This window comes from Rana temporaria, chromosome 12 (assembly GCF_905171775.1).
Source record: "Rana temporaria chromosome 12, aRanTem1.1, whole genome shotgun sequence".
Lineage (NCBI taxonomy): Eukaryota > Metazoa > Chordata > Amphibia > Anura > Ranidae > Rana > Rana temporaria.
In genome coordinates this window covers 113,635,930-113,645,068 of record NC_053500.1, presented here as the reverse complement: position 1 = coordinate 113,645,068, position 9,139 = coordinate 113,635,930, and positions in this window count along the sequence as shown.

Sequence of the window (9,139 nt, the reverse complement as noted above, 5' to 3'; positions counted from 1 at the left end):
GGGGAATATTTACACTTGAATGTGATCATCTGCTTTATGTTTTAGACTTTATGGTGGATTATGGTTAACCCATATTACATTTATGTTCACCGTTTGTCACATCTTTACAATATCCAAGGTGACTTGGCCTTCTTTCCCCATGTAGAGAAACGCACACACGTTCATTACTTTCAACAAACTAAGTTGCCGAAAGCGATTTCACTGCTGAAGAATTTACTTCCGCTTTGAAATCTATGCCACTGGGTAAAGCTCCTGGCAAGGCGGTTTTACGGTTTCATATTACAAAAAGTTTTGGGATACTCTACTCCCTTATCTTACTGCCTATGCCAATTCCATCCTGGGTGATGTAGGACTGTGACTGGAATCTTTATCTGCCCAAATAATGGTTATTCTCAAACCAATAAAAAGTGAGATTTGCTAAAATTGAAGCACTCAGAAGCTGTGCATGGTAGCCAATCAGCTTCTAACTTCAGCTTAAGCTGACAAAAAAAAAAAAAAACCTGGAAGCCGATTAGTTTCTTTGCAGAGCTGCACAAGGTTTTGCACTCTCCAGTTTTAGTAAATTTCTCCCAATTTGTTGTGGTAGGTACTGTCCTATATCCCTGCTCAATAGACGTAAAACTGTTAACGTTATGGCTCTTAGGCTACTACCTCTTCCTCCCTGTTGGATTACAGCCGACCAAACTGAGTTTATACCCAGTCATGAAGCTAGGGACAATTCCTTATGCACCCTGTCACTTATTTCATAGGGTCATTCCTAGCCCACCCTTCTTTCAACAGACACTGAGAAAGCACGTGATAAATTGTCACAAGGTAATCCCAGGCCAACCTTACGCTTCTTTGGTCTAGGCCCTAAAATGTTACATTGTATTTCTTCTCTCTATTCGAACCCAACTGCTCAAGTACAGATCAACAGCCTTCTTTAGAACACTCTTCACATTACATAATGGTACTAGACAGGGCTGACAATATCCACATTGTTACAGTTGGTAACAGACTACACAAATATGTCGCTTACATGTACGATATCCTCTTTTATGTCCAACACCATATCTTACCAAATTTGATGTCCGCTTTTCTTTTAAATCATCTTTTATTTGATTTTAAACAACAAGGAAAACAGAGATTCACGAGTACAATCCAAAGAAAAGAAAAAGGAAAAAGAAACCAAACCCGAGGGGTATTCTTCCAGTTTAACCCCCTTTGATCATATATAACAGTAATATCAATTTAATTACCCATACAAAAAAAAAAAAACATTTCGAAAGAAAAAAACATTTCCCCATCTAATTAATCTTCATTTATAACCAGGGGGAGGAAAAACAAATTACATTTTAAATTTTCTGATCCCTGTTTCTTTCCCCTCCCTCACTCCTCAAAAGTCAGGGCTCTCACCCTGACAGTACCTTTAATATCCCGTTTCGATTCTGTCCCCTTCATGCATGAAGCCAAAATCCCGCCATGATTGGGACATTTCCCCTGTATCTCCTTGTTTACTTTACTTAACCCCCCCCACCCATCCCTAACCCCTCCCCAATACCCATTAAACCCCCCAAAACAAAAAAAAAAAAAAAAAAAAAAAAAAACCCAAAAAAAAAAAAGGAAAAAGCAACGCCCCTGCCTGCCTCTCCCCCCGGACCCCGCAGCAGTCATCCCACCTTCAATCTACATCCATCAAGGCTTTCCCCTCCTCCGAATATCTGAATATGTTCCATTCCGCCCACGTTTCCAAGTAGACCCTCCGCTTCTGCCTTGAGGTCCATACTAGGTCCTCCATTCTGTTCAAGTTTTCCACTCTATTAAGCCACATCTTAATAGATGGGGCCCTTGTCTGTTTCCACAGCCCTGGAATGCAAGCCCGGGCTGCGTTCAGGAGATGGCACACCACTGTTTTCCTGTAGCGCCTCACTGATATTTCCACATCCTGAAGTATGAAAAAAGACCATTCAGTTGGTAGTTGTTCCTTACAAAATCTTTGTGTAATTTCCCGGACCCTACTCCAATATCCTAGAATCTTAGGACAGGCCCAAAAAATATGCATGAGGGTTCCTCCTTCCCGCCCACACCTCCAACATCTGTCTGTCATGTCTGGAAAACATTTACTCAAAATCTCAGGGGTCCGATACCACTGAGACAAGATTTTATAATTCATCTCTTGTGTCTTTATACACATGGATGTTTCGAAAATATTCCCTATTATCTTAGTTTTTTGATCTTCTGTAAAAGGTCTTCCTAATTCCCGTTCCCACTTATTAAAGAAGGGTAACTGAGAATCCGCTGATGGAGTATTAAGTAACGCACTAATTCTTGAGAGGGAGTGCCGTAGAGTCCCCTGCCCGCTACAGTACCTCTCGAACATTGTCAGGGTTCGGCAGTACCTAACTGGTGGTTTTAAGGTGTCTAAAAAGTGGTACAGTTGTAGGGATCTCCAAAAGTCTAGTTGGTAAGGGGAGTCTATCCTCTCCATTTCCTGCCTGGGAATCCAAACGCCCTCCCTCAGGAAATGCGATGCTTGGAACAACCCCTGTTCCATTAGCTTACTAAAGGGGCCGTTCAATGACCCTGGTACAAACTGCGGATTTCCCAAAATTGGGAAAAGGGGTGAATCCTCCGTCGATAGTATCCCCCGTACAAATAGCTTGTGTGCCACCCGCAAGGTAGGTCCTATCAGCGGATGTCTTTTCATTTCTGTTGGGAGAGCCCGGTAACACCATGCTGCCCGCTGTAGGATACTACCGCATTGGTCCTGCTCTAGCCCCGGCCATAACTTTTCTCCAGTGTGTCGGCTCCAATCAATAAGTCGACACAGTAATGTTGCTTGGTAATATCTAAAAATATCCGGGGCAGCAATTCCTCCGTCCCGTTTGGCCAGTGATATAGTATGAGCCTTAATTCTTGGGCGTTTGTTTGCCCAAATAAACTTATTAATAAGAACCTGTACCTGCCTGAAGAAAGATCTGGGTATTGCTATCGGGAGGGTCTGAAAGAGGTACAGAAATTTGGGTAATATGCTCATTTTAATGATGCTGGATCTCCCCAGCCACGAGTGAAACCCCCTATGCCATCCATCCAGGAGGGCCCGTATTTTGGACAACAAGGGCAGAAAATTAAGCTTAAAAACTTGTGTTAGGTCCGCCGGTATGAGGGTTCCCAAGTATGTAAGGGCAGTGTCAGACCATTTAAATTTAAATTTTGATTTCAATATCCTTAATTCTCTCCCCGGGATCGCCACTCCCATCGCTTCCGATTTATCATAATTAATCTTGAAATTTGACCATTCGCCGTACAGACCTAATTCTTGTTCCAAATTGGGGAGGGATTCACTCGGGCTGGTCAAACTAAACATCATGTCATCAGCATAGGCTGAAATTTTATATTCTGTACCTCTCAGAGACACCCCCTTGATACCTGGGTTCAGGCGGATCCTGCTCAGTAGTGGTTCAACCGTCAGGGCAAATAAGAGTGGTGACAGGGGGCAACCCTGCCTTGTCCCATTTGATAGTTTAAAAGGTGGTGACAGTATACCATTCACTCTAACCTGTGCCGTTGGTTGTGTGTAGTTGCTTATGATCCACTGCAGCATCTTTCTCCCGAACCCCATGTGCCTTAATACTGCAAACATAAATTGCCAGTTGATCCGGTCAAATGCTTTCTCTGCATCCGTACCTAAAAAGACACATGGGGTTCGGGTGGTGCCTACCAGATGGATCAAGTTCATAGTCTTGACTGTATTGTCTCGGGCTTCCCGCAACTGCACGAATCCCACCTGGTCTTTGTGGACAAGCCCTGGTATGTTCTGCTGTATCCGCCCAGCCAAGATCTTGGCAAAGAGCTTCAGGTCTTCGTTCAACAACGAAATAGGTCTATAACTTCCACATTGGGAGGGGTCCTTTCCTTCTTTAGGAATCACCGCTATCACCGCCTTTAATGACTCGTTATGGAGGGCGCCTATATCCCCTAGGCCATTGAACAAATCTACCATAAATAAACCCAATTCAGGCATAAAAGTTCTATAATATTGAGTGGTATATCCGTCTGGTCCCGGAGCCTTCCCTCCCTTCCCCTTCTTCACTACCTGCTGCAATTCCTCTATTGTAATTGGTTTTTCCATTTCCTGGCTCGTTTCTGGTGTTAAGCTTGGGATACCTGAGGTTGCTATGTAGTTACCCATCTCCGCCTGGTCCTGAGGGTTTGTTTGCAAGTTATATAGGGAGCTGTAGAAATCCCCAAACCTCCCTGCTATCTCTCTGGGCAGCACAATTTTCTCCCCCTCTATACCCTGAATCATCGGGATGTAGGTTTTGGTCTGTTGTTCTTTTAATGCACTGGCCAATTGTTTCCCACTTTTGTTACCAAATTCATAGTTCTGCCTTTTGCCGTTTTGAATTGCCCATTTGGCCTTCTGTAAAAGTAATTCTGTAAGTTGTCTACGTGCCGCCCTTAGTTCGCGTTCCAGCACAGGGTTAGGATTATGCTTATGTTTTATCTCCAGCTTTGCAATTTCTGTCATAAGAGTTGTTACCCTCAGCTCCCTCTCTCTTTTTATCCTTGCCCCGTGTTTCATTAGAACCCCCCTTATTACCGCCTTGTGGGCCTCCCACACTACCCCCATATTACAATTTGGGGTCATGTTAGCCTCAAAATACCACCTCAATTCCTTCCGCACGTCCTCTAGTACAACCTCCTCCTGCAATAGACTTTCGTTCAATCTCCAAGACCCCGTCCCTCCTGACCACGAGTCTCCCAATGTATATTTTAGGACAATTGGTGCATGATCTGTCCACGTGATCTCGCCGATTACAACCTCTTTTACAGAGTGTAACTGATTATGTGGGATAAAATAATAATCTATGCGCGAATAACTCTTGTGCGGAATAGAATAAAAAGAATAGTCTCGTTCCCCTGGGTGCGTCAGTCTCCATACATCTGTCAACCGAGTCTGTTGCAGCATCTGCTGGACTCTCCTCCGGGTCCCCCCCATAACGGAAGATCCACCCGAAGATGTATCCAGCTTTGGATCGAGTGGCATATTCAGATCTCCACCCATTATCAACTGTCCTTCCTGGAAGTCTGCCAGTTTATCTAGAAACTTCCTCAGGAAACGGTCTTGGTATGTATTAGGGGAATAAAAGGTGGCCAGAGTTATTACCTTGCCACCTACATTCCCTTTCAGGGCCAAGTATTGGCCCCCCGGGTCTACCAAGGATTCTGTCAATGACCATGGAGTATTGTTAGATATTAAAATAGACACTCCTCCTCTTCTAGCCTCTGGATTTGTCGCATGGTATACCAACGGGAAGGGTCTACCTGAAAGAAAGGTGGGCCCGCCCGTCCTAAAGTGGGTCTCTTGTACCAGAGCAATATTGCATCCCCTTTTCTTCAAATCCTGTATTAAGATCCTCCTCTTTTCAGGTATGTTTAGACCCTTGGCGTTGATTGATATCACTACCAATGGATCCATGTCTGAAGCCAGGTCAGTGCCCACCAGGGGTACCTCAAGATTCTGTGTATTCCAGCAACCAGGACACCAGGATGAGTCACGCCGTGAGGGTCACGGGGGAGACACACAGGCAGAGGAAAAAAAAAAAAAAAAAAACCCCAAAAGAAACCCCCAAACAAACAAAAAAAAAAAAAAAAAAAAAAAAATAAAAAAAAAAAAAAAACCCCGACCCACCTCCCTAATCTAAGCTGGTATCACCTAGCCGTGGGCAGGAGATCTTATACCCACCCCCCCCCAGGGATACCACCAAGCCAAAGCTTTGGACACTCTTAACCCCCTAAACCCTGTGAGTGTTGGCCTAACAGGGGAAGATTGTTTGCGCACGCCTCAGTGAGGGAGCTCCCCGTCCCCACCCCGCTCCATACATCCACCCCTTCCAGTCTGAGAGAAAACAACAGAAAAAGAGAGAGAAAAAAATAAAAAATAGATAAAAGGAGGGGAAAAAAGAGAATTTTTCCCCTTCCCCCCTATCACCTCCCCTCTCCCTCAATCCCCCCCCAAAAAAAAAGGGAGGGAGGGGGGTGAAAGGGGGAAGCCTCCCCAGACCCATAGAAACTCCAGGTAGAACTACCACATCTAGTACTAATAACAGTCACTAACTTTGCCCTGTAATGTCCTGTTAAAAAAAAAAAAAAAAAAAAAAAAAAAGAAAGAAGGGCACATACTGTGCCTCCCAGTGCCCTCCCTCCCCGGGTGCTCCCTTCCCCTAGGTTTCTCCAAATTACTACTTCACAACTTATATTCAACCTTTAACCTTGGCCCATACTTAGGCCTTACATAACCTTTATTCTCCCTACATTCGAATGGGAGTATTAATAGTTGATACTGATTGTAATTACACAATATCCATCCCCTTAATAACCCCCCAATAGTTTAATCCTGGCATCCGTGAGATCCCCCCCTAATAGATCCGAGTCATTTACATTTACCAATCCATCAGGATAGGCTCAGGAAGAGTTCAGGATGGGTTCATACTAAGTCTACAGTTCCAATCTTACCCCCCACCTCCCTCCCCATCTTTCTCTAATAGACTACCATCCCTAACCCCTTAAAAAGCCCCCCCCCCCCCCCCCCCCCCCTAGTGTCCCTGTGCTCTTCATGTGCTTTCCTTTACAACCTAGGTCCCAGGTAAACTGAATTAAACAGTGTCCAAACAGAAACAGGAATATTATTTGTATACCCCCAAAGTGGGAGTGAGGGCAGAGGAGAGCATACAAACTCAGACCCCCCCTCCCCCATCCTATGTGTTGTAATAAGTGATTCCCCCCCCCCCCCATAATGAGAAACATGGGCAGCATGCACTCCTCTCTACCAACTTACTACCTTAGTGTCTAAAAAAAAAAAAAAAATAGATATAGCAAACAACGAAAAGAAAAAGTAAATAAATAAAACAAGCAAATAGACCACCCACCCCCCCACCCCACCCCTACTACTTACTCCGAGCCTATATCACTATTTAGGTTACTAATTTCTTAGTATAGGTCGGGGATCCCCAGGATGCCAGGAAAACAAGATCGAGAGAAAAAAAAAAGGGGGGTCTGCCACTCTACCAGGATTGACACACAAAAAAAAAAAAAAAAAGGAGAATTATGCATATAAAAGGAGAACAGTTCACTTCTGCTTTCCTGCTTTCCTGACTTCACATCATATGTTTAGGCCTTATTATATATCATTTTTATCATGATACATCCCCGTGCACCCGGTAGTACACCCTCCCCCCGTCTCCCCAACCCACCCTCCCTCCTTGAGACCCTCCCTCCCTGTGACCCCCCAAAAAAAAAAAAAAAAAAAAGGGGGAAAAAAAGAGAAAAACCCCCAAACAGAACAAACCCACTACTATATCTTATACCCCCCTCCCACCTTACCCCACTTACCCCAAACCCCAAAGATTACCAATGTGTTACCCTTACCTTCCCAAAAACCCTAGTTCAGGACTTGAGCATAACCACCAAAAAAAAAAAAAAAAAAAAACACATTTGACATGACTATATATCAATTGTCTAAATGACTATCCAAACAGGGCAAGTATATACTTTCCTCAAATTATATCATCTATATACTTTCCTCTATCTTAAATCAATAATAAACCTGGCATTTCATTTTCATACCCTCCCTCCCCCGCTCTCTCGCTCAAAAAAAAAAAAAAAGAAAAATCAAGGAAAAAAAAGGCCCAGGAGAGCGGGGGGAGGGGAGGACACCCAAAAAAAAAGGAAAAAACAAAAAGTTGGTCCAGTTCTACCCCAATTTCCCCCTCCCTCCTCCTCTCAAGATTCAAAGTCACTTAACATCTACTGTTCTGGGGTTCAGTTGTAGCCAGTCGGGGACCGCAAATGGTTCCATCTCCAGGAATGTGTAAAGACCTGGGAGGTCTACCCTTGAGCGAAGCCAAAAAGATACCTGTCCTTTTTTAATAAGCACTGACATCGGGAACCTCCATCTATACGACCCTCCCCAGGCCTTCACCCTGTCTAAGACGGGACGGAGCAGCGCTCGTCTATGAAGGGTGGCATTGGATAAGTCAGGTAAAATCTTCACAGTAGTTCCCTGGAAGTCAATTGGACCGGCCTCCCATGCCCTCCGAAGGATTGCCTCCCTATGTGGAAAATAATGTAGTCTACAAATTACATCCCGCGGGCGTCTACTGTCCTTTGATTTAGGGCCGAGGGCCCTATGCACTCTGTCCATCTCATAATTTACTAAGGTAGAATCGTTCATCAAGTTCTGCAAAATCCCCTTAATAATTTCTTGTAGGTCCTCCTGGTCTGCCGGTTCTGGAACACCCCGAACCCGTATGTTGTTGCGTCGATTCCTATCCTGGAGCTCTTCCAATTGCAGTTGGAGAGAGATCGACACATCCCTGTGCATATCTCTCTCACTCTCTAGCAGCCCCACCCGTGTCTCCAGGGCCTTCAGCCCGGTCTCTCCCACCGATGTACGGGCCTCTAGCTCTTTTATTTCACCCCGGACTTGTTCAAAGTCCCTAGTATGTGCCTCTTCCACTTTAATAATCAAGTCAGTAATATCGGCCCTGGTAGGGAGTGCTTGAATCAAGGTCTTCAAAACATCAATCTCACTCTTCAGCCCCCCACCCTCCCGGGGGGGGAGGATTGCCGAGGCCCCCGGTGAGACCGCCGAAGAACGAGGACTCAGTGGCGGAGCCTGTAGAACCTCCATATCTGATCTAATGGACATTTGATACTGAGGTACAGTCCTGTTGAGGGCACCAGTTATCAGCCCCTTACCGTCCAGTACCCCGCTCTTACCTTCGGGGAGGCGACCCCCCCCCTGAATTGCCGGGAAGTACCGTTGGATCTCTTGCTGCTCTGCGGGTCTGGATGTATGAGCTGTTATCTGTGGATGTGCTGCCAAAGCCGCGTTGCGTGATGTCCGACTCTCGCGTGGCCTGCCCGGGCGCATCCCTTGTATTCTCCGCCGCTACTGTCCAATCCCGTAGCAGGGATTCCCAAAATCCAAGTACCCCCCCTTCTCAAAACCACAGCAGTTATTGTCAAAGGCTGGCCAAGAGAGTCATAAAAATCTAGTACCGATAGTACTGAGTGTATTAAATGTTCCAGCTGACAGGTATATACTCAGTCCCCACACCTGCTCTCCTCTCTCCCCAACTCTCCACATAAACGC